The 27,355-nt window shown below is 42.9% G+C and overlaps 1 long non-coding RNA gene across 1 annotated transcript in view; it reads right to left on the bottom strand.

Moving 5' to 3' along the window:
* Nucleotides 1-22,986, bottom strand: part of LOC142010895 (uncharacterized) — a 37,983-nt gene extending 14,997 nt beyond the window's left edge. The window contains exons 1-2 of the long non-coding RNA XR_012644913.1: nucleotides 22,780-22,986; nucleotides 18,422-18,603 (exon numbers count right to left, since the gene is read on the bottom strand). This is a non-coding gene — a long non-coding RNA (uncharacterized LOC142010895). The remainder of the gene's footprint in view (nucleotides 1-18,421; nucleotides 18,604-22,779) is intronic.
* Nucleotides 22,987-27,355: the final 4,369 nt, after the last annotated feature.

Below are 27,355 nucleotides of genomic sequence, written 5' to 3'. Positions count from 1 at the left end.
AAGCTCCTTTGGATGTGGCTGACTCAGCCACCAGGTCATTTTCTTCAGGTGACATGCATGAGCTACAGTCCTTAAGAGGTCCAGCAGGCACCTCAGGACCTGCCTTTTGAAGGAGCTTCACTTTTTTCAGAATAAACTCGTGCTAAACTTCATGGTCTAAATGGATGTGATTTATTTTGACTTTAGCAAAGCTTTTGATACAGTCTCCCACAATATTCTTGTCAGCAAGTTAAAGGAATGTGGATTGGATAAATGGATGGTAAGATAGATAGACAGCTGGCCAGAAGGTCAGGCTCAGCGGGTAGTGATCAATGGCTGAATGTTGGGATGGTGGTCAGTTTATAGTGGAGTGCCCCAAGGTTCAATTCTGGGTCCTGTTCTGTTCAACATATTTATCAATTACCTGGATGAGGGGTTGGATTGCACCCTCAGCAAGTTTGCAGATGACTGTAAGCTAGGGGGAGAAGTAGATACGCTGGAGGGTAGGGATGGGGTCCAGAGTGACTTAGACAAATTGGAAGACTGGGCTGCAAGAAATCTGATGAGGTTCAATAAGGACAAGTGCAGAGTCCTGCACTTGGGCCAGAAGCATCCCAAGGATTGTTACAGGCTGGGGTGTGACTGGCTCAGTAGTAGTTCTACAGAAAAGGACCTGGGAGTTGTAGTGGACAAGAAGCTGGACATGAGTCAACAGTGTGCTGTTGTAGCCAAGAAGGCTAATGGCATATTAGGTTGCATCAAGAGGAGTATTGCCAGTAGATCCAGAGAAGTGATTATTCCTCTTTATTTGGCTTTGGTGAGGCTGCATCTGGAGTACTGTGTCCAGTTCTGGGCCCCCAATTATAGGAAGGATGTGGATACACTGGAGAGGGTCCAGCGGAGGGCGACCAAAATAATGAGGGGGCTGGAGCATATGACCTATGAAGAAAGGTTGAGTGAATTGGGACTGTTTAGTCTGCAGAAGAGAAGACTGAGGGGGGACTTGATAACAGCCTTCAACTTACTGAAGGGAGGTTGCAAAAAGGCTGGAGAGAGGCTGTTCGCAGTGGTCACGGATGGCAGAACACGGAACAATGGTCTCAAGTTGCAGTTGGGAAGGTCCAGGTTGAACATTAGGAAAAACTTTTTCACTAGGAGGGTGGTGAAGCATTGGAATGGTCTAGCTGGGGAAGTAGTGGAGCCTCCATCCCTGAAGGTGTTTAAGTCTTGCCCTGACAAAGCCCTGGCTGGGCTGATCTGATGGGTTTGGTCTTGCCTAGGTCAGGGGGCTGGACTTGATGGCTTTTTTAGGTCTCTTCCAGCTCTATCGTTCTATGATTCTATGACTTGAGACTGTGTACACCCCAGAAGACCTACAGGCCTCAATACCCCTTTTGATATTGTGCTCCAGTTGCCCGTCAGACTGCAGAGGAAGAGAGGCATTGGTTTTAGGCATAGGCAACCACCCTCCTCTGCTTAGCTATCAGTGCCTTTCCCATCCAGATATACAGGGAATTCTAAGCAGGCATTTTGATGGGACACTCAAAGACACCATAACAGTTGCTGTTTCTCCTTTATTTGCAAACAGCCTTTCCCACATTCTGTGTGTGGCCACATATCACCAGGGACAGTTGGGGATGCAGTACAGTCAAAGTGGGATGCCCCCTCCCATTTATTTGCCCCCTTTCTTCCCACCTTGCTGAAAATCTGGAGCTTGCAGCGGGGATTGTTCTACAAACAATATAACAGCTTCCCAACAAAGTACAGGTTGAACCTCTCTAATCCAGCACTGAGTGGTCTGGCAATGTCTGTGGTCTGGCATTATTTTTGTTAGCTGTATGTCCGCTTATTGTGGATGTGACCAAGTTCCCTGCAGTCCCATAAAGTTAGTTTACAGCCATCAGGCCTGGCCCAATTTACCCCTAAATTTCTTCTAAGAGCCCAGTAAGCAGTGGAAATGTTGGTAATGCTTCTAGACAATATTGACTTCCCATGGCTCAGCAAGTTCTCTGGTTCGTCACTGGTCAGGGCCAGAGAGTGGCAGACTAAAGAGGTTCAACCTGTACCAATTTAGCACAGTACTGAGGAAAAACCTCGAGCAACTGCGGTCTTCACACCAAATAATTTGGAATTCATTTTTTCAGGATTGGGGCAGCCACATGAAAGGCTGAAGGTAGTTTTGACCCATGGCAAGTGCAGGAGATAAGGTACTGGAAATCAAGTATTACAGTACTCATCCACTACAGGATGTGAGGGAATGGGTTGGACAGGAATTGATACCAGGCAATGGGTTTGGGTATTGGGGAAATGACCTAGTTTCTGGTGCCTCCTGTGGCCAATTTCCAGTGTTGTTAAGGGAATAAAGTGAATGGTTCCTAGAGGTAAAAGGCCTTGGATTTGGATGATGGGCCTTCTGTTCATGTTTCCAGGATGATCTTGTGGCTTTTGCATGCCAAGGTTTGACCTTGTGGGTTGGGGGCTCCCAACCTTCTGCACTTTCTGTCTCCAGCATGAGGGCCAGAAAGAATTGAGTACTAGGGTTGTCCGAGGAGAACCTCTCCCGTCTGATGTGTTATATGGTAAGGAGCCCTGTAACCCTGGCACCAGTTATAGGCTATATGGTAAGGAGCCATGTTACTTCTGCATGGGAACCAATTAAACGCCTGGTTGTAGGAGTGTATGGGTGATGAGTGATTAGTGCCTCTCTCTTGTATTAAAAACATAATAAAAATTTCAGCCTGCTACTTAATTCCATGCAAGTGTCTGTCCTCATTTTGCAGCTATATCCACATCAGTGTCAACATGTATCTTCAGTTCTTTCCACTAGATGGCACCATGCAGTGCCTTTTTTTTTGTAACAAAAGAGGAGCCAGTACTCAGCCAGTTCTCCACCTCTCCCTCCCAGTCAATCCCAAAGCTGGTCCCACTGAGGTGCTGGTACTCAGTGCTGGCATGCAGTGGCACAAAAAAAAAGCACTGGCCCTATGTAAATAAATTGCTCTTTCCGAGATTTGACATTAAAAAAGTATATTTTTATTTTGGTAGTCCTTAGGGTACCTTATATAACAAAAAGATGATCCTTACCTCAGTAAGTTATAGCTATGGTTTTAGCCTACTTAATAAAACTGGTTAGTGTTTGAACTTCTAGCTTTCAAAATTAGGCAGATTTATGGTAATTGGTTCAGATCCCGATTGTTGTACCTATGCAGAAATACACAACAGAAACATCAGCATAAATAGGTCAAATTATTGTTAGGTTTCCAGTTTCTCTGCATTGGCACGGCAAATAACAATAATTTGGAAAATCTCATCTGTCAATCAAATGAAGTAATTTCATACTTCTGAGTCAAACTTATGGTTTCCTCAGTCTTTAAGTTAAAATGAAGAGATTAACATTCAGATTGAAACCAAGACCATGCCTTCCTAAGAAGACGTTCATTAAATGCTGGTCTCTGTATTCTGCTGCGAGTGCACATGTGCTCCATGCACCTGATATTGGAGGATTCCAGTAAGTAATGTCTGCTAGTCCATAGCTGTGCCCCTGGCTTCCTCATGCTTTTCAGCAAGGGCATAAGAGACAGGGCCTACCAACAGCACCTCCAATTCCTTCTTTCTCCTGTGTGGCCTGACTTGGAATCCTTGAGTGATCAAAGCTGCTTCTTTCACCTCTTCCTTTCAATATTCAAAGTTCTTCGTATTGTTCTTGGTGTTCCTAGTGTTTTGATCCAGTTTAGTTGGTGTTAGTAACTCCTGGTGTTGGACTTGGCTTATGTCCAAAATTCTAAGCTTCATAAACTTTTTCCTATCCTCGCTCCTTTTTGGTCTGCAATTATTACCTTGCTCACGCAGCTAGGCAGCAGGTGCAAGAGTTTCAACTTTGGAAACACCTTATGGAGAAGGCAATGAGACACCAGCCAGATCCATGAAGGGGGAGGATGATCATACCCTTTACATTGGTGGGCAGCATCAACAAGGAGCACATCTCCTAGTCCTATGGCTGATTTCAGAAGGGAGAGGGGTAGTGGAAACCCACTTTCTTTGCCCTTCCCAATGAGAGTAAGGGGCATGCAAAATGTAACAAAAGGAGATTCCTCTTCTAAGCCTACAAAAAGGAGAGTTTTCTCCATTATTTCATACGCGTCTGGAGAGCCCCAACACTCAGGTTGAGAGGCTGGATTCTCCTCCGCTGCATAGGTATGTTCAGAAGGCTGATAGCAGCAAAACTCCAACTGTACAAGCCTCTGCACTGACTTTGACTTTTACTGCCATTCTACTGAAAACAAAGTACTGAGACCTGAAAGATCAGGAACTGCTGGCACCACTCTAGATTGTGAGGACCATCTCATTCTCAAGCAGCATCATGGCTCCATAAGAAGCCCGCGTTTACTCCCAACTCAGTGATATGGATTGATAGATTACAATCTCTAACAGTATTGGTGATTGATGCCATTATCGATATCTTCCTCTTCACAGAACTACGCTTTCCCTTGTTATTGATACCAGACCTCACCAGCCAGATATAAATGTCTGTGGGAATTCTAAACTCTTGGAGAAGTCAATCCCTGGTCCCATCCACCAGCAGCAGTTTCCTTGCCACAGATGCATTGGCACTGCTTGTGGACCCGAGTCAAACCTTTTAATTTGCAGGAGAGTTGTACCTGTGCAACCAGTTTTCCTCCACTCAAACTATTCAGCCAAGCTGGGGTTCAGAATTTTGTAGAACCAGCTTTGGCCACGCAGGCAGGAACTTCCTCCTCAGACTAGTTGGTAGAAGAAGAGCCAGCTCCTCCGGCACCACCAGCCCCAACAGCAGTATCATCCTTGTCACCCAATCAGGTGGTCACTTCAGTCTCTGGAAATCGCAGACTGTTCAAGGAGCTTTTGCAGTGAGTAGTGGAAGAGCAACCAAATCTCTGCTGAAGAGTTCCAGGTCCCTGAGCACAAGCTCCTGGATATCCTGTAGCCTACAGGCTCCAGTCAAGCCCCTCTCCTGGTCAATGAGCCATGATAGAACTGGCAGGGTCTTTGTGGAACACACCAGCTGCTGGTGCCCCTGTCCCAAATAAAGGGTATTTTTGTCCTGAATAACAGAACAGAGTTCTTGCTCACCCACCCTGGCCTGAACTGCTTAGTGGTCCAGGTGGCAAATGAAAGATCCAGACAACAATAACACAGGGCCAAGTGTCTTGACCTTATGCAGAGAACAGTCTTTACCTCTATCTGCAATTTGGGAGCTCAAATTATCAGACTCTTTCCACCAAATATAATTTCCTGACCTAAGTTTCTGGACATTTAGTGTAAATTACATTAGAAAGACAGAACTTAATATCAAGTTCTTACTGATGAGGTCAAAATGTTGCCCAGAACCTCTTTACACTCCTCAGGTCAGAGGTTCAAAACACGTTTGAGGATTTGTCTTTCCTGAAGCTAATCTTTTTAATCACAATACAGATGAGTCACATGTTGAAAGCCTCTAGGGTGGCATATGTGAGCTTCCTGGGTACTCAGTGCTCACAATCTCCTCTCAAACTTCTAGCTTTATACGCTCTGTTTCACTGGTAGATTAAAGTTACTATCATAGCTGCTATCATCTCAGCCAAAAAAGTATATGAACTTGAAGCCCTAATGGCCAAATCTCCACACACAATATTCCATAAGGATAAGGCCTTGCTACGATTACACCTGAAACTGATGCCTAAGATAGTTTTGGAATTTCATATAAACCAGGCAGTTCGCTTACCTGTGTTTTCTGATCTTAGGCCACAGTGTGTGTGTGGAAGGAGTAAGTGGGAGACAGAGTCTTTGGGAGCAAGAAGAGGCAGAGTGGTGTGGAATGGGCCGAGACCATCGGATAGAGGGTCATGTCAGAACGGAGGTGCAGCCTCTGGTGGAAAGGGTGGAATGGACTGCAGCCAGGGCCAAGAGTGCTCTGTGGCACTCCTGGATGAGGTCAAAAGCTTGATCCCATCAAAGGCCAAGCTCTTAGCCTCTCCTCAGCCCTCTCTGGTCATAACCAATCTCGCAGGCCCCATCCCCAGTCACACTTCAAATGGGACTATGGGCGGAGAGATTGAGTTCTTAAACCCTGCCCCATTTCTGGATCCCAACCAAGATCTCAGACCCCAATCCAAGGCCCCATTCAGTCTTCTCCAGACTAAACAACCCCATTTTAAAAATCTTTTCTCATAGATCATGTTTCCTAAACCTTTAATCTTTTTTTTTAATCTATTTTCTGGGCTTTCTTCAATTTGTCCACATCTTTCATGTCACACTCTGCCCAAAATTGGATACAATACTCCATTTGAAGCCTTCTCAGTATGTCATAAGGTGGAAAAAAATATTTCACATCTCGCTTTCAATACTGCTACTAATCCATTCTAGAACAATGTTTGCAGTGTACATTATATTAATTTATATGTAGGTTGTGATTCACTATACCTCACAGATCCCTTTCCCTGGTAGTCCTTCCTCATCAGTCATTTTCTATTTTATGTGTGTGAAATTGATTATTCCTTCGCGGCTGGAGTACTTTGAATTTTTTTCTTTCTGAATTTCATCCTATTTGCACCAGACTATTCCTGCAGTTAGTGCAGATCATTTTGAATTTTAATCCTATCCTACAAAGCACTTGCAACCCCTCCCAGTTTGATATTGTCTGCAAACTTCACAATTATATTCTCTATGCCGTCTCTTCTACTATATATTTTAGGGTGCATCTCTCTGTCTGTCTGTCTGTTGGTTCTACGTTTGTTCACGAATTCTCAAACTTCAAGTTCTATGACCGTAAAATTTGGTATGCAGCTTCCTCTTACTTTAATTTACACCAAGCTCAGTGTTTGGTTTGCCTGGAAATTGGGAAATGCCTGAAATCCCAGGATTTCCCAAAGCATGAAAGGACAGGGGCACTGGCAGGAGGAATTACGTGCTTCAGACTCACCACCAGGGGCAGCAAATGCAGGGAACAGCAATACTGCAGAGTGACCACTAGGAGCAGCTGCAGCAGGAAAATAGTGGTCACATGGAGACAGGCTCTTGACCCTGCCTGCCTCTAGATGGGTAAGTGTCCCCGCATCCCTCACATGGGGACCCCTGCACTCTCCCACAACTCCTACACACAGTTAGGCACTCCCTGACATTCCGGAGCCAGGAAACTCTGCCCTGCCCCTATCCCCAAAGCTCATGAGGCAGCTGGGGAAAGCCAAATGCTGCAGTCTGGCCCTGCCCCTGGAGCTCAGGCTGGGGCCAGGCCCAGTGCAGCAGCCCAGCTCTGATTCCCCCAGGCCAGCCCCCCTCCACATCCTATGAGGACAAGTAAGACACTGGGAGACACAGCCCAAACCACCTGCTCTCAAAGATAGGCAGTGGCGGGGGGGCTGGAACCTGCAGCCTGACTGCCCCCACCCTGCAACCTGGAGACAGACAGCAGGGGCCAGGAATCACAGCCCAAACTGGCCTGTCTTCAGAGAGAACGGGGGAGGGAGTCGCAGCCTGAGCTGTTCCCCATCCTGGGAACTGATGGGGTCAGGGCTGGGGCTGGACTTTGGTTAAGGATCCAGGCAATGCTGGGTACATCTGCTCGTTATCTATATTATTGAAGAAGACATTGAACTGCACTGGATCCAAGACCAATCTCTGCCAGGATGGCTTCTTGTCATACTTCTGCTCTTTCCTGGGCAGTGGGATAGTTTGTTCTTGTGCCCTTGTGACACTGTAATTAAAATATAACCATGTAGATCATTGTTGCTACCACTCTTGCATAATTGCAACAAACCTTGTACAAATTGTGTCATGTAAGATGTCTATAGATAAACAATCTTTTCAACCACAATACAGATGATTTGCTGAATACCCTCCTCAATATGCCCTTCCAGTTTGATAATGAATCACTAATAGCTATTCTCTGTGAGCAGTTTTCCAGCCAGTTACGCACCCACCTTATAGTAACTCCATTTAGGGTGGTATTTCCCCTGTTTGTCTCTGAAAGATTAGGTGAAGGAATATCAAAAGCCTTACTAAAGTCAAGATAATCCATATTTTCCACTTTCCCCTTTCCATAAGGCTTATTTATCTTGTCAAAAAAAAGATACTTGGTTAGTTTGAGATGATTTGTTCTTGACAAATCCATGTTGGCCATTACTTATCACTTTATTATCTCCTAGGTGACTGCAGATTGTTTGCTTGATTATTTACTCCATGTTTTGGGATAGCTCAGTGATGTGGGCCTTGGCCTATTAAAGCCAGGGTTGGGGTGAGTTCAGTCCTTGAGGGGTCCAGTTTAGGGATCTCAGGGAACAGATTAAAAAAAAATCGGTTGGGAATGGTGATAAATTCTGCTGTGATTGCAGGGGACTGGACTTGACCTCTCAATGTTCCTTCCAGTTCTATGAGAGAGGTGTTTTTCTGGGTACTGAAGTTAAACTGGCTGGTCTGTAATTCCACAGATTATGTTTATTTCCCTTTTCATAGATTGGCTCTTTTCTGATCCTCTTCCAGACCTCTGCAGGGGGGTAGGGAGTTGAGCCAGAACCAGTGCCATGCCTGGGTGCTGAGCTGGCTGGGGGTTTGCACCAGAGCTGCGCGGAACGGGGGGGTGGGCAGGTGAGCAGCTTGTGAGTCGTGCGGGGCGGGGGGGCAGGTGGGTCGGTGGGTGGGTGGGCAGCTTGTGAGCTGCCAGGAAGGGGTTGCACTGGAGCCACATGGGGCAGGCAGCTTGCCAGCTGGCAGGGGCAATCACACTGGAGCTGCGCGGGGCAGGTGGTGGCTTGGGAGCTGGCATGGGGGTCGCACCGGAGCCAAGTGGGGCGGGCGGGCAGCTTATGAGCCAGCAGGGGGGTCATGCCAGAGCCGTGCAGGGTGGGGGAGGGCAGCTTGTGAGCCAGCAGGGGATTGCGCCGGAGCCCCGCAGGGCAGCGGGGGCAGCTAGAACCAGAGCTGCTTGCAGGTGGTTTAAATGGGGCCGAGGAGGTGGGTTCAGGTCAGACGCCTGAGACTGGGGTTGTGCACTGTGAGTTCATGTACTCTGAGACCTTACTGTATTTTTATTCTGATGTTTTGCTTTAGACCATTCCTTAGAATCATGAAATCTATCATTTATGTATATATTTAGAGAGTGCATCTGTCTGTCTGTCTATCCAGTTATCTGTGGGTCCATTTGTTGATGAACTTCTCCTAAACTGTAAGAGCTAGGACTGACAAAGCTTTATAATTTAAAGCAAAAACAAGGTTTGGTTATGTCAGGAAAATGGGATGTGCCTGGAATGGGATTATTTTCCATAACATGGATGTGGAGGGACCTGATAAGAGGGATGGTTAATTGCAGAATACCAATGGATGCAGAGAACAGCTATACTGCAGAATGACCACAGGGGATGACTGCACCAGGAAGAGAATGGCTAGCTGGGGCCAGGGCTCTCCATACTGCCTGCCAGCAGCCCATGTAAGTGTCCCTCCTGCCCCAAACCCCTCCCACAAGCCCTTGACTGCAGATCCAGATGGGAGGGAGGGGCACCAGCTAGCAGCCCCACCAGCCAGCAACCCTGCCTTTCCAGAACAGCACTTCACTGACTGCTGTCCTGTTCCCTGCCAGTCGCATACCCTGAAGGAATTGAGCAACACCAAGTAAGTCTTCTAGTTTCATTATAACTAGGGCTGTCGATTAACATACCTTAAAGCCTGCAAATAACCCAGGGCAGAATTAACACATTAAAAAAAGTAATGCTCATTAATGGTTGTCGATTGAGAGCCCTGCTTTACACTTCCCAGAACCCGAGTCTGTTGTAATCCAAAGCAGAAATAAGGCACTACATGACTGCTTGCTTTGTTTTGTACTGCAATAGTAGTAGTAGCATCCCAGAAGTTACTTATTCCCTTAGACAATTTAAATGCTAATTTTGCACCCCAGCTGCACTTTATAGCCATAACAAAAAGTTTGTGTGTTGATTGTGTAGTACCCAGAGGCACTGAGACTTCATACTAGGATGAGCAAAGTCTCAGCTCTACAGCCTCAGCTGAGAGCCACCTGGCCTTTAGCTCATGTGGTAGAGGACAGGGCGTTAGCCCCCATGATTGCAGGTTCAATCCCTGGTGCTAGCAACCTGGGTCTGTTGGTGTTACAACTGGAAAGTAATTTACTGGATGCTGGTGGAGAGGCAGCAGGAGAAAAGGTGGAGATGTTGGAATTAACACAGAAAACTGCTGCCTTGTACAATGGTAGCTATGTGCATACTTCAGTGAAGGTGTGATGTATTGTCTAGGGCAGGGAGCTAGAGAGAGCTCTCAATAAACTTAAAGGTTATGATTAAATTTTTCAAGATGCTTGCAGCATACCAATATCCTTTGTAATGAAGGTTAATGGAACGTTATGCATCAGGTCACAGGCTGACAGCTCCCAGGTCTCAGGTAGGAATTTCATTTACACCTGTCCCCACACATGGGCCAGGTTCATGCTGGCTGGTTCACTTTCCTGTGTCTGAAACTGGCTTCTGCCAGAGGCACAATACCAGATAAAGTCCTGGATGCCTTTTCCCCATCCTAAGACTCTGCATGGGTCTACGTTAGCAGATCTCATTGTAGAATTAGCATGTATAGGAAACCCTGTGCACATTGGACAAAATTACATGCTGCACCTCCCGCTGTATTTCTAACCCCAAGCATTCAATAAACAGGAGATTTGATTTGCAAATCAGATTTGTAAAAAAAATAAAACTTGGGTTCTGTTTGCATTCTTGGTTCTGGTCCCTTAGGATTCCCATGTTCAAGTTTTTTTCTCTACAACCATAAAGACTAATTAAAAAACCTGTTATTTTTTACAGTGCAATTATTCATGATTAATTTTTTAAATGGCTTGACAGCCCTAATTATAACCTACACCAATCTGAATAGTAACAGAGAGGTAGCCATGTTAGTCTGTATTCTAACAAAACAAAACTGCAGTCATGTAGCACTTTAAAGATTAACAAAATGATTTATTAGGTAATGAGGTTGGTTTTCAATGCATGCCAGGAAATTGTTGGATTACCTGTGCTCTGCTATATTGTTTTCCCAACAGATGTCTGGGTAGGTGAAGACACCCTTCACCACCGAGTTTAGTGCCTTGAATGATTCTGTTAGTTGTGAAATCAAAAGCCTCATTCATCTCTTCTTTCTGGTTAAGTGGTCTGTAGTAGAGCCCTACTGCCATCATCCTTGTTTTATACCTCTTTTATCTGTACCAAGAGACTTTCAACAAGTCTAGCTCCTACTTTTTTCTTTTCATATGTCTGTAAATTCACACAGATAACTTCTTTTTTTACAGAAGTAGGTTTACTTTCTGAAGAATGATTTCCTAGGATATAAACTGACATTGATGTCTTTTTGTGTGAGATCTAAAGTGCAATGAAATCAGTGTGTGCCAATGGAAATATCTATTGTATCAATATAGCTCCATAAAAATAGGCTTTGACATGGAAATATTTCTGAAATGCCACATGGCCTTTGCTCAGAAGGTATGACAATGATCTTTGAACTGGTTTCATAAGGTGATAGCTTATAAATAGCTCATATAATTTCATTTATGCAAAGGTAGGAAGAACTTTTCATTGTATCCAATGAGCAGAATATTGTGCATGTTAAAAATTAATACAAATTATACTAACTAGAGGCCCTCTTGCAGCTCCGCTTGCAAGCGGAAGTTGGGCTGGAAGAAAGTTCTAGACAGAAACTTGTAATACACGTCCAAAGTGGGTGGGGCCCCATGCTGGCCATGGTAGGGGCTTCACTGGGGGACTGGGCAAGGCCCTGCACTGGGTGGGGGAAGGGCTGGCATGGTATGGGGGCGGAACCTCTGTTGGGCCAGGCTCCACGCAGTCCAAGGAAGGGGCTGGTGCTGACTGGGAGGTTCCACTGGGAGAGCTGAGCGGGGCCCCACACTGGCCAGGGAAGGGGCTGGGGCTGGCATGGTGCAGGCAGCTCCATTGGGGGCGCTAGGCCAGGCCCTGCGCTGGTTGGGTGAAGGGCTGGCACAGTGCAGGGGGTTCCATTTGGGAGCTGGGCCAGGCCCCACTCCAGCCAGAGGAGAGGCAGGGTGCGGGGAGTGGTCTGTTAGGGAGCTGGGGCTGGGCTCCATGCTGGCCAGGGGAGCGGAAGGGGCCAGCACAGTATGGTGGTAGGGACATGGTAGCACCTTGCCTGGACAAACAGAAAGACACAGCCAAAATAATATACACAATGATACTAGTATTTGTGGTAACAAAACACCCAAGCAAACAAGGGGAAACTTAGTTGTTTCAATTGTGAGATCATTGATCTTCTGTAAGAAGTTTATCTCTTGCATTAAAGATATAGTGACTATATGATCAGACATCCCAGAACTAAGCTACATAAACAAATGAGCAGCTTGTAAATGTAATCTTTGGAATATCTATCTGGACCATGTGATCATGGGTCTCATCTGAGTTTGTAGGAGAGAGGAATATAATTCTTCTGGACACAGGAACATAATTTTGTTGAATTACGTGTGCTTCCATCACCAGATACAGAGAAAGAAGAAACTATTCTCAAAATATTACTGCTGAAACACACTGAGATTTCATCTATGTTTCAAACTTATTGTTTGTCTATGCCTTTAGAGTAGGTAGAGGTTCCCTGCTGAGAATTCCCAGTGTTTTTCTGTGCAGCTTCTAAGAGATGTCCCAGCATGGATACCAGATTAAAAACCTATACCTCACTTAATCAATTTCCCTGCCATTCCTAGGACCTTGGGCACTGGTGTATGTTAGTCTCTTCTGCTCTCTGCCTGTAACACATAGTAGTTTGTTCTCTTGAAGGCCTTAATATCTTGGTCTAAATCTTGTTGTTGGGCTGGTGTGCAGGTGCTGTATGATGTTTCTGGTCTGTAATATACTGGTGGTCAGACTAGATGATCTGGTGGTTTCTGCTTGCCTTAAACTCTATGGCCACATCTACACTTGCACACACACACGCCCCCGCCTTCCGGAAGGGGCATGGTAATAAGTGGGTCTTCTGGAGGGGAGACTTCCTTCAGAAGGATCCCTGTCTACATGGCAAGTTATGGAAGTGAGATCTCGCAGGGATATGATAATGAGGTGTAAGATATTTTAATCGGTGCCTCCTTTGCATCTTCTGATCTGCTCGTTACCTATGCCCCTTCTGGAATGGGCCGGGGCAAGTGTAGACACAGCCTATAAATCTGACGACACTACTGTTCATCCTCCATAAAGCAATTCTTTATACATTGTTCTTCATTTTATAAGGGAATGATTAACTCACCTCCATATGAGTGATGTACTTGGATGTACTGAATCAGCCTAACTATGTGCATCTTTGTATCTATATTAAATAAAGCTAAATGAAAAAATAATGAAACAGTGACTGTATTACTTAGACTGTAAAATAGCAGCAAAACATTTCCTGGTGAATTTGAATTTATTGCACAGAGGGACTTTGATCTCATAGTTCTAAAGGCTGATAAACAGGTTGTAAATTTCATTTATTGCCTCTGCGTCATTTTTTCATTTGTTTTTTTCTCCCCAGAGAATCCCAGCTGATACTACTAATGGAGTTCTGACATACTGAAAGGAATGCTTCCTGCCCTGCTAACAAGCAGGAGAAACGGTCATCTGTTCATCCCTGCACTAGGACTTTCTCATCCAAGAAACTCATGGAAGTTTGCAGATCACTCTGTTTTCTCCTGCTTGGCTGGGCTTCATTCGTCTGCTTTGAGGCACAAGGTGAGTCCCACAGCTTCTGCAAAGAGTCTGAGCCTACTGGGGCTGCTGTCATTGAAACAGAGCAGAATGCATACATTTTCCTGAAAATTTCCTTTACTAAATTCATGTCAGTTACACGATCTCGCAGAGTTTAAAAAGTACATCCAGTCAGATATGAAAAACAGTCAGTAACATCTTAAGACTTTCCAAACAAACTGCTGATGTTCCTACTGTCTTTGTGTAGAACCACATGGACAGTGACTCTCTACAAATTCTTTTCAATATATTTAGACAGTTGTTTTGTATTCTCACATGAACGCATAAACTAGGAACATATAGTGTATATGGTGCCACTAGAAGGTGAGTATGCAGTTGGTTAGAAAACCATACCTAGAATAGTTATCAATAGTTCAGTCAAGCTGAAGGGCATAGCCAGTGAGGTCCCTCAGGGATCTGTCCTGAACCCAGTTCTATTTAATATTTTCATAAATTATTTGAATAATGGCACAGAATGTATTTCTAGTGTGTGGATGACATCAAGCTGTCAGGATTGCAAGCACTTTGGAGGCCAGATTTAGAAATCAAAATGATCTTGACAAACTGGAGAAATTATCTGAAATAAATATGATAAAATTTAATAAGGACAAATGCAAAATACTATGCTGAGGAAACAATAATCAACTGCACAAATACAAAATAGGAAGTGACTGCCGAGGAAAGAGTACTTCAGGCAAGATTCTGGGGGTGGTAATGGATCGCTAACTAAATAGGAGTTGTCAGTGCAATACTATTGCAAAAAATGCAAACATCGTTCTGGGAAGTATTAGCAGGAATGTTGTAAGCAAGGCACAAGAAGTAATTCTTCCACTCAGTACTGATGAGATCTCAACTGGAGTACGTTGTCCCATTCCGGACACCATATTTTAGAAAAGATATGGATAAACTAGAGAAAGTCCAGAAATGATAAGAGGTCTAGGAAACATGATCAGTGAGGAAATATAGGGAAAATGGGTTTGTTTAATCTTGAGATAAAAAGACTGAAGTGGGGACATGGTAATGGTTTGCAAGTACATAAAAGGCTACTATGAAGAGGGTGATAAATTTTTCTCTTCATCCACTGAGAACAGGTCAAGATGGAAGGGGGGTTAAATTGTAACAAGGGAGATTTAGGCTAGACATTGGGAGAAACTTCTCAATTGGAGCAAATTACCAATGAAGATTGTAGAATCTCTGTCAGTGGAGGTTTTTAAAGAACTTGTTAAACACCTGTCAGGCATGTTTTAGACAATACTTAGTTCTACCTCAGCACATGGGACTGGATTAGATGATCTACTGAGGCCCTTTCCACCCCTATATTTCTGTGATTCAGTATGATACCTACTCTGAAATGGAGCATGATAAAAACAATTTAACAAATCCCAATTTTGGATTCACTGCTAATGTTGGGGAAAGGGGTTGGCTGATATTGGGGTGGTGACCATTCATTGTATCCGATATGTGTTGTGTATGATGATCCTTTTAATTGAAGCCCCTTTTCCAAGATGCTGCTGTATGAAAGGAATAACAGGTTTTCATTGGGATTTTTCCAGTGCATTGAAAATTCCTGCCTTTCCATTCATCTCCATTTATAAGTTTCCCAGGCTGAGATAATGTAGAAGGTTTTTTTTTTCTTTAAATGGCATTTTATGGTAATGAATCAGTCATAGTCTAGATGTATGTCTTGCTTGGATAGGTACAACTAAGGGCCAGTGGATGCTGAACAGTGTGTCTAAGTGCAGAACTTAGAAATCAAGTAATCATGAAAACTGCCCTTCATTCACCCTTCTAAACATATGATAGGAGTGCTTTCCTCCTTACATGACACAAATAACTTCCTTTGCCTTTCATACAATGTTACAATGGCATTTTGGAGCACATGTGTAGGATAACGTGGTACTTTTTTTAGTGAGGATAAGGGTGACAAGTGGCTTGAAGCAGGACCTTTTAGGTCACAGCAGTTAGTGAAGGGTAATGGAGTAGAATTTTAAGAAAGAAAAGAGCAGTGGAGGACAGAAGACAAAATACCAGAACACAGAGAACTAATTATTAATTGTGCACTTGTTCCCCCATAAGACTCCATGCAAGTTCTGCTGTGTATTCCCGTAGGCTCAGGCCCTTAGTGCTGTCCTCCATGGGTAAGATATGGGGCAGGTGGGTGGCATTAATAGACTTAAAGTCCCAGCCACTTGACCTGCTAAAAACTTAAAATCTGGACTATCCTTTAAGCAAAGCCCTGGGAAAGAGAAGCAGCGTCCATGGGAACAAATTCTATATCATGAGCCCCAACATACCTTTGGTGCTCAAAACTGCAAAACCTTTCTAAAGCATCAGTGAATAGTTGGACTACAAGGGATCCCTTTCCCCTATTTCTAACTGGCCTCATCAGGAGCTGCTACCTGTGAGTGCGGGGGTCAGAGGACGTGCTGTTCTTTGTGCTAAAGCAACAAGTGTGTGTATTTAATTATTACAATTATTTCAATAGAGGAATAATTTAATGCAAATCTTAGAGCCTGCTGGAGTCCACAGATCTCTGAGATGTTCTTGCATCCATGATCCCCTCTTCCAAAGTGAGCAATGACCCCGGGCAGCCACATCCCTCCCCCTGCCCAACACAACAGCAGGCAGCCTATGGAGTGGGTACCTAAGGCAGGGGAATAGCAGTCTGCTCGCTTTCTGACCAGCTGCCAACACAACTGTATAGAGAGTGTGGGAAGAGACAGACAATGGAGAAAGGTGCACAGGCTACATGGCTGCAAACCCATGGATGCCCAGAAAAAACAAAAAGAACAAAAAAACCACATGATGCTCAGAGACGAGCTGAGTTTACACACACGCAAAAATATTTTTAATTGTAAACTGGGCATGCTTGATCTTGAGTCACTGGCCGTGTCTACACTAGCCAAAAACTTCGAAATGGCCATACAAATGTCCATTTCAAAGTTTACTAATGAAGCGCTGAAATACATATTCAGTGCTTCATTAGCATGTGGGCGGCCACGGCACTTTGAAATTGATGCGGCTCGCAGCCGCACGGCTCATCCAGACGGGGCTCCTTTTCGAAAGGACCCCGGCTACTTCAAAGTCCCCTTATTCCCATCTGCTCATAGGAATAAGGGGACTTCAAAGTAGCCGGCGTCCTTTCGAAAAGGAGCCGCACGGCGGCGAGCCACGTCAATTTCGAAGTGCCGCGGCTGCCCGCATGCTAATGAAGCGCTGAATATGTATTTCAGCACTTCATTAGTAAACTTTGAAATGGCCATTTGCATGGCCATTTCGAAGTTTTTGGCTAGTGTAGACACGGCCACCGAGACACAGAAGCCCAGGGTGCCATTTTTTACAAGACACTTTTCAAAATATTACCAGGCTTTACAGCTGCTGATTGTGATCTACAGAGACCAAAAAGGGCTGAAGGTTCACTGCCCTTGAGTTCATGTCTTCATTATTGCACAGGTCTCCAGCATAGACCTTCACCCTGGCAACATCTAAAATGTGAATAATCTCATTGAAGTCAGTGGAATTACTGAGGCACATATTTATTTGCAGGACCAGAGCATGAGAGGAGATTGTTGCCAGCTCTCAGGGTGAAACTCCAAAGGGCTAATTCAGCACATTCTCAACAGGGAGCAAATGGTTGTAAGATTTGTTCTCAGTAGTGGGACATGGAAACCTGAATCTTGCTATTTTCCGGGCAGGGATCAGAACATGTTTCCTCAGTCAGATGTTCCCCAGTTTCTTGTATCCCCATTATCTCTGTTTATGTTGGTAATTTTTGGGACATAGATGTTTTTGGAGCAGGTTTTGGGTGGTACAGAATTTTCCCCTGATTGCAAAAGGTATTTTATTGTGCTGCTTTAAGCCATCTAAATTATCCCAAGATACCCACACTGACAGACACTACGTGGCATTTTTTTGTAAACTATGTTATAGTTTAATAATTGGGGTTACTCTATACCCCCGAACCAGCTCAGATGCCAGATATGTTTCCCTGTGCCAGGTCTCATAGGCAAGCACTTGAGGTGATTCATCAGCTCGCCCTTGTAGGTGCTAGCCCTAGTGTGCCCCAATGACCACTCAGTCATATAGCTGAGAGAGGTTTCTGCTAGGACTGGCAGGAATGGGAAGAGGCTGCAATCACCCTACATACATACAGAGCCTTAAATAGTTACAGCTCACACTGAGAAATGGTAATTCCTGTTGAGGTCCTGGGGCAGTGTATTTGAGAGTCAGTGCTCTTCAGGCCTAGGACCTCTGGTGCCTTTTTCAGTTCAGTATCTGTTCAAGGAAACAAACATTGGTGAGCTTCAAAGCCAGGCTCAGTTAGGGTATGTCCACACTGCAATAAAAGACCTGTGCCATGGCTGCAGCTGGCCCACATCGGTTGACTCAGGCTCTGGAGTGTGTGAAATTGCAGTGTGATGTTCAAGGTGGAGCCTGGCCTATAAGGCCTCTCAAGAGGGAGGGTCTCAGAGCCTGGGCTCTAATTTGAGCTGAACATCTGTACTGTTACTTTTGGGTCCATATTCCTGTGAGCCCAAATCACCTGAGCCAGGCTTTGCAACTCATCTCCTTTAATCACAGTGCAGCTCTATCCACAGAACCTCAGGAGGGCCTGTCTGTCCTACTTCCCCGCCCAGCTGCTCCTGCTCTCCGATAGACCCCACACAGAATTGCATCCCACTGTCATGCCTGGCACTCACAGTCTGTTCCTCAAGTGGCTGTTCCCAGGTCCTGGTGCTTCCATCCTGCTTCCTACAATCGTGGTTCCTGATCCCAAATGGAGCCTGGACACCTCCTGGTTCAGGACTTTTCCCCTTATCTGGCCAACGCAAAGGGAAAGGACCCCAGAAGGAGCAGATGGGAGACCTACTCCCTGCTTAGCCTGGAAGAAAGAGAAGTACAATGGGAAGGGGGCTCATGGAATCTGTATTCCCCTTCTTTGTGGTTTATCCCCAGCAAACACTAAATAATTGTTTTTACCTTGTACAATCACTAGAAGTGTTGCCCGTGCAGGAGTTTTATATGTCTCACTTTTCTACCTAGAAATCACAAACGTAAATTGTGACATAACACCCGAAGTACTGCAGCTGTCACCCCTGCCTGATGAATATACTGGTATGTTCTTCCATTTATCCTACATTTCTCTTGTCAGCTCTTCACTATGTAATACTTCATGGAATTTCTGTAAGGTTGTTTTACAAAGAATCTTTATTTTATTTATGTATTTATTTATTATATTTGGGAGTCGAGGCCCAGCTGAGATTAGGTTCTGTTATGCTTGTGTAGTAGCCAGAGGTACTGAGACCTCATCTGGAGTGAGTGAAGTCTCTGCTCTACAGACTCAGCAGAGGCCAGCTGGCCTTTAGATCGTGTGGTAGACTGCAGGGCTTGCACCCTATGCTTGCAGGTTCTATCCCTGGTGCCAGCAACCCAGGTCTGTTGGCATTACACTTGGTACCACACACAAGCTTACAATCTAAATAGACAACGTGTGAGAGAGGAAATAAAGGTACACAGAGGTGGAATGATTTGCTAAAGATGACACAAAGGGGCTCTGAACCCCTGGTAGGTGGGTCTCTGTAAAACACTTGTATTGCTCAATGAGCAATGTGTATCCGCCCCAGCTGATAGGCAAACACTTCTTACAAGGCATATTGTGACTCACTGCTTTGGCCTGAGTTCAATCACTTGGTCTATAGTTTGAATGTAATTAACTGAGTGTGTCAAACTATAAATGGTCAGCAGGGATATTAGAAATCCATTTGCTCCAGGAAAACATGGAATTTCCAGTTTTTCGGAGAATCTTTCATTTTTACATTTTGTGTAAAAATAAAAAAACCTATATTTACAAATAACTAACATTTACTGAAAGTACCAGAGGTATTTGTTCAATGCAGTGTAAAACTGCCCCAATTTCTAGTTGATTTTTGAATATGCTTTAAATTGACATAGCTAAACATACTCCATTCAGTTGTCTCTGGCATGCAGAGGGACTCAACAGCCTACCAGGGTATGTGTTTTTTTGATCTTATATGCCACCTCAGCAGCCAGACAATAGTAACTGACATGAAAATTTACCAAGAACTTGAAAAATCACCCCTAAAGATTGTGTCACTGAGTTTGGCAAGTACAAATTTCATGTTGAAGGTAATGTGCTGTTCCGTTCTGTATGTAGAAGGTTGTAGTTTACATTTAAAAGTAGACAACTGTGGACATATGAAATACGCTAAACATAAAAACACTGGAGAGTTTTATTGACAAAACTGTAGTTTTCATGACAAAACTGGTGGAGTGTCCTCACACAAAATGTATTTTGTTGACAGTATGTCAACAAAAGTCGTCACTTTCGCCAACAAACTTTTGCCTCTCCCAGATGAAGAAGAGCGAATAAGCTGTGTGGATGCTCTGGAGGGCCTTTTGTCAGCAGACAGGACTTCTGTTTCATCAGGCTGCTCTGTTTACTGAGCTTCCAGTGCACCATTCTGTTGAGAGAGGGGTGGGCAGTCCTTTCGTTCTCTGTCAACTGAGCAGATCGCTCTTTCCATCTGCGTTAGTGTATGGCCACACACTGTCAACAAATGCTTCTAGTGTAACCATAGCCAAATTGAAAAGAAATGAAGAAGAAGGACTGAAACAGCAGGGTCATTGACAACTGCAAACAAACAATGGGTTGTGCTGATCAGGCTATTAATTTTATTTTGTTATAATGACTGATGCCACTGGTAAATATATCATTAAAACATTGTGTTCAGCTGATACCTGTATACTAGCTAGGGAAACTAAAATCCAGTGTTTCATTTTAATTGCCTAAAATATAGATTTTTATGTTTTTATTGGAGAATTTTTTTAATTATGGGAAAACTAGGATCTCTGATGATCATGGTAGATGGCATGAAGGTAGGTTGAGACTGAAATACATATTGGTGACCCAACCTATAGCATGTGATATCTAAGAGACAGCAGTTCAGGAGTTTATCTAATTCCTAGTAAAACAAGCAAGTGCTTGTAGTCAGTGACCTTTAGAAAGCATTTTAATTAACTTTTGACTGGACTTTGTGATTCTATGCAAATAGAATCCACACAACTGGGCCACAGAAAATAAGAAAACAAGTAAATAAGTGAAGTATTCTGAGACCCAGGAGAGATTCAGGTGCTGCTAAGCTGATTAGCAGAGCATCCACAGCCACATAGGATGGGCATCATGTGTTTGTATTGGTGGTGCACATAACAAAATTTTTTCTGCTCATGGATGGAAAAAATTAGAGGGAATCCAGCACTGATTGGTATCCAAGAGTATGCCAGGCACTTCCCATTGCGTCTGAAGGATCAGATTTTCCACTCCAAGAAATTTACCAGACAGTAGCATTAACTCAGCTAGCTAATCTGAACCGGCAGGTTGGAGTCCATGGGAATCCATGTGGGTACTAAGGCCTGAGGTCTAATTTTGCAGTGATAGGAAGGAAAAGACAGTAGAATGAGGAAAGGCAGGGGCTATATCAATAAGGTGACAGGGTTACTTAATAAGGCTACTGCCCAGTACAATGAAGGAAATTCATAATCTCCTCTTCCTCCTGCTCCTCTCCCTCCTCCTGCTCCTCCTCCTCCTTCTTTGTTCATTTTAATTATTACTACGTGATAAAAGCACACCATAAATAAGCAGGAGATCTGTTCAGCAGGTGTCTTAGAGGCTGTGCAAAAGAAGTGGGTCGGTGGGAGCAGAAGAGAGTTCCATGAGAACTGGGCAGCATAGGAAAAACTTGTGGGAAAACCACATGAAGAGGGCATTGAGGTTGCTCGCACCAGCAGAATACAGCTGGCTGTTGTGTGCCGGAAACCAGTAAGTGTGTGTCATAGAACTGGGTGTGGACTGACAGCCAAATATTACCACTACCACTGGTAATCCTCCTTTGGCTTCCTAGTGGAAATGGGCACACTCAAAGAAATAGACTTCATTTTGTGTTAACTGCTAAAGTATTGACAGTGTCTCTTTGGGGGAAGAAAAATAGTTCAGAACTAGAGGAATGAGTCCAAAATAGGGAAAGTTGCTGTGAAAAAAACTGTGCCCAGCAGAACAAATAGAGATAGAGGACAAACGCTTTGGCATTTGGTTGGCAATTATTCAGTACTCAGAATACATGGACACTGTTGTGAGTGTTATCCTTTTGTTTAATATTTATAATACAGTGATTTGTGAATCACTTAAAACTCCCTAAGTAATTAAATTCTTGGCGGAGGGAATGTCTAGATGACCATACAAACTGATTTCAAGGTTGTACTCTTCTATGTGTTATAGAGAGACATAAAGGCTAGGGATATGGAAATGCTATTCAGAACCAAAACCACAACTTAAGCAACCCCACACAATGGAGAGCAAATTAGGTTCTATACCCAAATCCATACCCATATTGGATTTCATCTGCATAGTGGGCTGAACCATTAGATCTGAAATGCCCTCAAACACTGGAGGAGATGTTTTCCTACCCAATGCCCCTCTCCGACAATTTGTTCCATATGGGCCCATATAGATTCCCAGTGATGGCAGTTGTAGTCCCTGAGCATGTAGGGATCTGTTCCCACAGAACAAGGTGCAGGATAACAGCCTGAATGTCTAACTAAACCTTGCAATTTTGCATCTCCAGTAAATCTAGATGAAAATTACATTGCTTTATTAGCTCTAGGTGCAGTATCAGTAGAATATGAGCATGCGATAGAATAAAAGTGCTTCCAAGTGGTTGAAAACCTATAAAATTATTCAGTTCTGTACATTACAATGGTATAGGTCAATGTGTTATTTGCTGGTGATTTATTTATAGGTTATGGAATTTCTATAAATTCTGTCTCAAAAACATACCACACTTTTTCTCTAAGCAATATTATTAATAATCCATAGTTGATGTATTGTGTCAAAATTTAATGTTGGAAATGAATCGGTGCATTTATTTATAATAAAGAAAACTAATTTACTGTATTTTCCTCATAGGGGATATTGAATGGATTAAAAATATTCCGCCCAATGTGATTTTAACATTAGAAGAATACATATTCCCAGAACACTTACCATATGTGGAGCTGTTATTCACTCCTGGATCTAATAATGCTACCGTGAGAACTAGTAAGCCCCTGGATGCTGAAGCCCTTGTGAGTAGCCTGTTGATTCATAACAATGCCTTCATCAGGTCCTGGGGGAGGGTTGGCCCCTGCTCTGCCCCAAGCTCTGCCACCACTCCACTCTTTCTCCTTAACTCTTATCACCCTGTTCCGCCCCCTCCCTGGCTTCTTTCTGCTCCCCCTCCAGCACAGCACCTCCTGCATGCTGCTGAACATCTGATCACTGTGGCTGGGAGACCTGTGAAAAAGGGGTAGGTGCTGATCCACAGGGCTGCCATTGGTTGCCGAGCACCACTATTTTTGAGTACCCACAGAGTGGGTGACTATGTGTTAATGAAATATGAGGCCAAGTTATTTTTTGACAGTTCAAAGAGTAAAAGGCTATAAGCATTTAAAGTGTTCATCTGCCCTTTGAGCAGGGCTTAACTCCAAAAATAGACTCTGTTGGCTTCTGGATCCGTATCTTCATAACAAGGGCAGGAGATGGATGGCAGGAGATAAATCACTTGTCTTCTGTTCTCCTTCTCTGGGGCGCCTGGCATTGGCCACCGTCGGCAGATGGGATGCTGGGCTTGATGGACCTTTGGTCTGACCCAGTATGGCCATTCTTATGTTCTTATGTTCTTATGTTCTTATGTTCTCAGTGATTTCTCTATTAAATGTCTTGGTTTACAAATAATAAGCAGTTTTCTCTAACAGCCAGCCCAGCAAACTCAGCTGGATTTTTTCCTTCATCACCTGTAGTGAAGTCCTGTAGTCAAATTAGGACCAGTCTCTTGTTTTCTTCAAATTATGGCCTCAGTGAAACCTCAGTACAACCTTGAAGGCTCAGTTATTATAGCCATTAATGTTGTACAGTAACAGTCATGGTAACACCTATAATTCTCTGATCTCATTTGATTAATTTAAAATCAATACAACGTGCCTTTGAAGTGGGGTGAAAAAGATATACCTAATGGAATGGAGGCTCTCATCCTGCAAACATTTACATACATGCTTGGTTTCACACATTTGAATGGCTTAAATGGCTTCTGCCATATATAGAAGGGAGAACCCATGTCTAGGTCTGCGGGGCTAATAGGAACACATAATGTAGTAATAATGTGGCTTTGTCACTAAGTTAGCAAATATGCTTTTGAATATAGAGGGGGAACAGAAGAGGCCCATTTGTGCTTTTCAGAATAAAATGGCACTTTAAAGAGTATATATTTTAAAAACAAGGCTTCTGGTTCATGAAATAATTGATTTTTACCAGCTTTAATCTTATTTCACATTCAGATTTTTTTCTGAAGATGTAAAAATGTTTTTATGCTGATTTCATGCCACTGATGATCTTAGTGTCTCCGATTCACACAACACCATTCCTTGTCAATTTCATGTCGAGGAGCATGTGCCATTGAATGGCATCTAGTTAACAATGGCAATTAATCAATTGTAATAGATTCTCTACACTACAAGAAAAAATACTTTAATATAAATTACCCGGGATAGTGTACAATACAAATCACACCCTCATGTATGCCATGACTATGGAACCACATACTAATCATACTTTTCAATCATACTGCCATTTATCTATTGGCAAAGACATTTATCAATAATTATATTGCAATTTCATGGATAATAAGAATGATCTAGAACAAATGATTCAGTAAATATTTCCTTTTCTTTTTCTTTTCAGAACAGCTATCTTTTTTATGCTATTGTTTGCCAAAAGACTGGGATAGTAAGTAAAAAGCATTGTATATCTATAGAATTATTTCCCCTTCTAAGTTTAATGTATTTTAAATAATAGTTAATTTTTGAATGGCACTACCCTCTCTCTTGCGAATTGTTATATTACAGAAAACGTATTTGCTTTAAAGTTGCTAACTTGATAAATATGGTGTCTATATAAAATTGAATACAAGTTTTAAAAATAAAGTAACTTTTGCAAAGTTTTCACCAGCTTAATAGGCAATTATGGGCTTCTTTTTCACAGTGGAGTTATATTGGGAGTGTCATGTCTGAAACAAATGTTAGAAAATGGAAAAAACTTTCTTTGTGTCCCTTTGAAACTACTGTTTGCTGCAATGACCCATTCAACAATTATTGGCCACTTCTGGCTACTCTTGCTAAATGTCTTTTGTTTCCATTATTAAGGGTGTAAAGGTGGAGAATGCACATACATTATTCTTAAAAGATATAAATGATAATTCTCCAGTATTCCTACAAACCCACTACAGCGTTTCAGTATCTGAGGTAGGATATGATGTTTATGGTCACATATTGCAAGAGTTAAATCTTCATTTTATTGTTATTTTGGGCTGCTCAGGGGAGTTAGCTGGACAAAGATTCCTGTGTAGCTTCCCCTAATATTGGCTCAGTCCTGCAATGGAGAGCACATGTTGCATCCACAATACATTAACCTCTTTCATATCCAACAGTACTGGGACCAGGAGGTTGCCAGATATTCATATATTGTGGGTAACAGAGAGGTATACCTCGCAGTGCATAACACTAAAGAAAAACAAGATTAGATATTAAGAAATAAACAAAAATGTATCCAGCATACTTTATTTACCAACAACAGTAGTATTATGACACCGTAAACTTATACTGTATTTTCTGTATTTATTTGTTTTTACTTTCACTATACTGTACTTACGGAAAATGTAACTAAAGTTTACTTATGTTTAAAATACCAGTTATTTGAGAGTTCTGGGTAATAGAATGCCAGATATGAAAGAGTTTACAGTATTCTCTGCCTGAGCAGGTGGATGGAATGAGGACTGGGTAGAACCGTCAACTTGCTGATGAATAGAGCTGAGTGCGCGGATGGTGAGAGGAGTGATTTATACCTGAGTTATACCTGCAAAGTCAGCACTGAAGGAATAAGGGAGGCACAGGGAAGAATTTGAGATTTAGTCTGCTGACGTTCTTTGTTTCCTCTAGGCAACAGAAGTAAATTTGACAGTGATAAAAGTGGAAGCTCAGGATAAAGATGTGACCCCTGATTTCAGCATTATTAGTTACAGTCTTTTGGTAAGTGTCTTTCATTTCACGTTAATTTGAACATCAAACTACCTTTAATAATGCAAATACAGACCAGGTCCTGACCTGTGCTGTCACCCTGTTGCACAGTATTGCCACAGAAAAGGTGCCAAAGGCAGGCGCGATAAGTATGATCACAGTCCCATGGGAACATCCAGGGACAAAAAGGCAGCAAAACAGCTCCTACATGAGTCCCTACCAATTTAGCATAAGGGGATGTGCGATGTGTCAGAGCTTTCCTAAGAATTCAAGGTGAATAATTTTTATTATAATTATTTTTATTTTTATTATTTATTTATTTATTTTTCTTAATCAGTTGGTCACAAGCAGCTTATGAATTTCATTTATCTTTTCAATATCTAAAATTGTTTGCAGAATCATTGTTATGAAAAGTTCTTTGGGTTCTTTTGGGTTCTTACCTTGTGTAAATTATTGTAGCTCAATCCAAGTCACTGGAGCTCAAATGTTTACAAATAATTAATTAATTAATTAATTAATTAATTAAATATTTTACTTTTAAATTCAAGCAAATAGTCTGCAAATGTTTTGAGATATTCAAGTTCTAGTTATCACAATCATTTTACAAAGGTGGAAACTGAAACACAGAGGATAATATTTGGCAGATTATATTCATGAATTAACTGCAGAAGATCAAAGAGTCACAGATGAAGTGTCTGGCAAAGCTGATTCCCACCAAGCCTCTCGTTTGGTCAGATGTGTCAGTTTTGGGGTTGTGGGGTATTCAAGCTCTGTTTACTCTTATAGCTAGCAGGGGCTGATCTTGTAGAGATAGGAGAATTTTAGGGTTTCACTGACAAAATGGTGAAAGATGGACTGTGTTCAAATCTTCTCCTTTGGCTTTCAGCATTGACCCTCAGAGTGACACGCACTGGGGCTGGCCTGAGCCCTGTGCATGCTGCCTTCAAAGCCTTTTTTCTTTTTTTATCTGATCAAGCCCTAAAAGCCCCAGTTACACAGAACTGAGCAGAGAGATGGCCACTGCTCAGCAAGACAATGAAAGTGCTCTGTCTCTGTGGGTCAAGGCGTTTTGAATGGCTCGGCCAGTTCTGTAAATAGTGAGCCAGATGGGCATTTTGTTATACCTGTTCAGTTTTACCACCTGTCAGCTGTACAGTGCAAAAGTGCACCAACAGGAAAGATGGAATTTAAGAGCTAACTAGTATCTTCCAGTATGATGGGATGGGGTTTGCTTATTCCTTGATGACTGCAAGCCATCCATTAAGGAAGTTGTACAAGAAAAAAAAACATGTGTTTTCTAACAATTGTACAAATCCATGTAAACCATATAATTAATTCATTTAATAGGGTCCAAACTCTGATTACTTTCACATAAAGGAAGGGGATGGGAACATCACGCTGAAAAAGACGTTGGATTACAACAAGATCAACAAGTTCAATCTAACTGTTCAAGCAAAGGTATGCTATATTAAAAACCCATTCTATGTGTAGGATGAGCCCCTTTCTCCCATCAG

This window comes from Carettochelys insculpta, chromosome 3, assembly GCF_033958435.1.
Source record: "Carettochelys insculpta isolate YL-2023 chromosome 3, ASM3395843v1, whole genome shotgun sequence".
NCBI classification, from domain to species: domain Eukaryota; kingdom Metazoa; phylum Chordata; order Testudines; family Carettochelyidae; genus Carettochelys; species Carettochelys insculpta.
The sequence above is the reverse complement of the archived record's forward strand: the minus strand, read 5'-3'. Positions and strand labels throughout refer to the sequence as shown.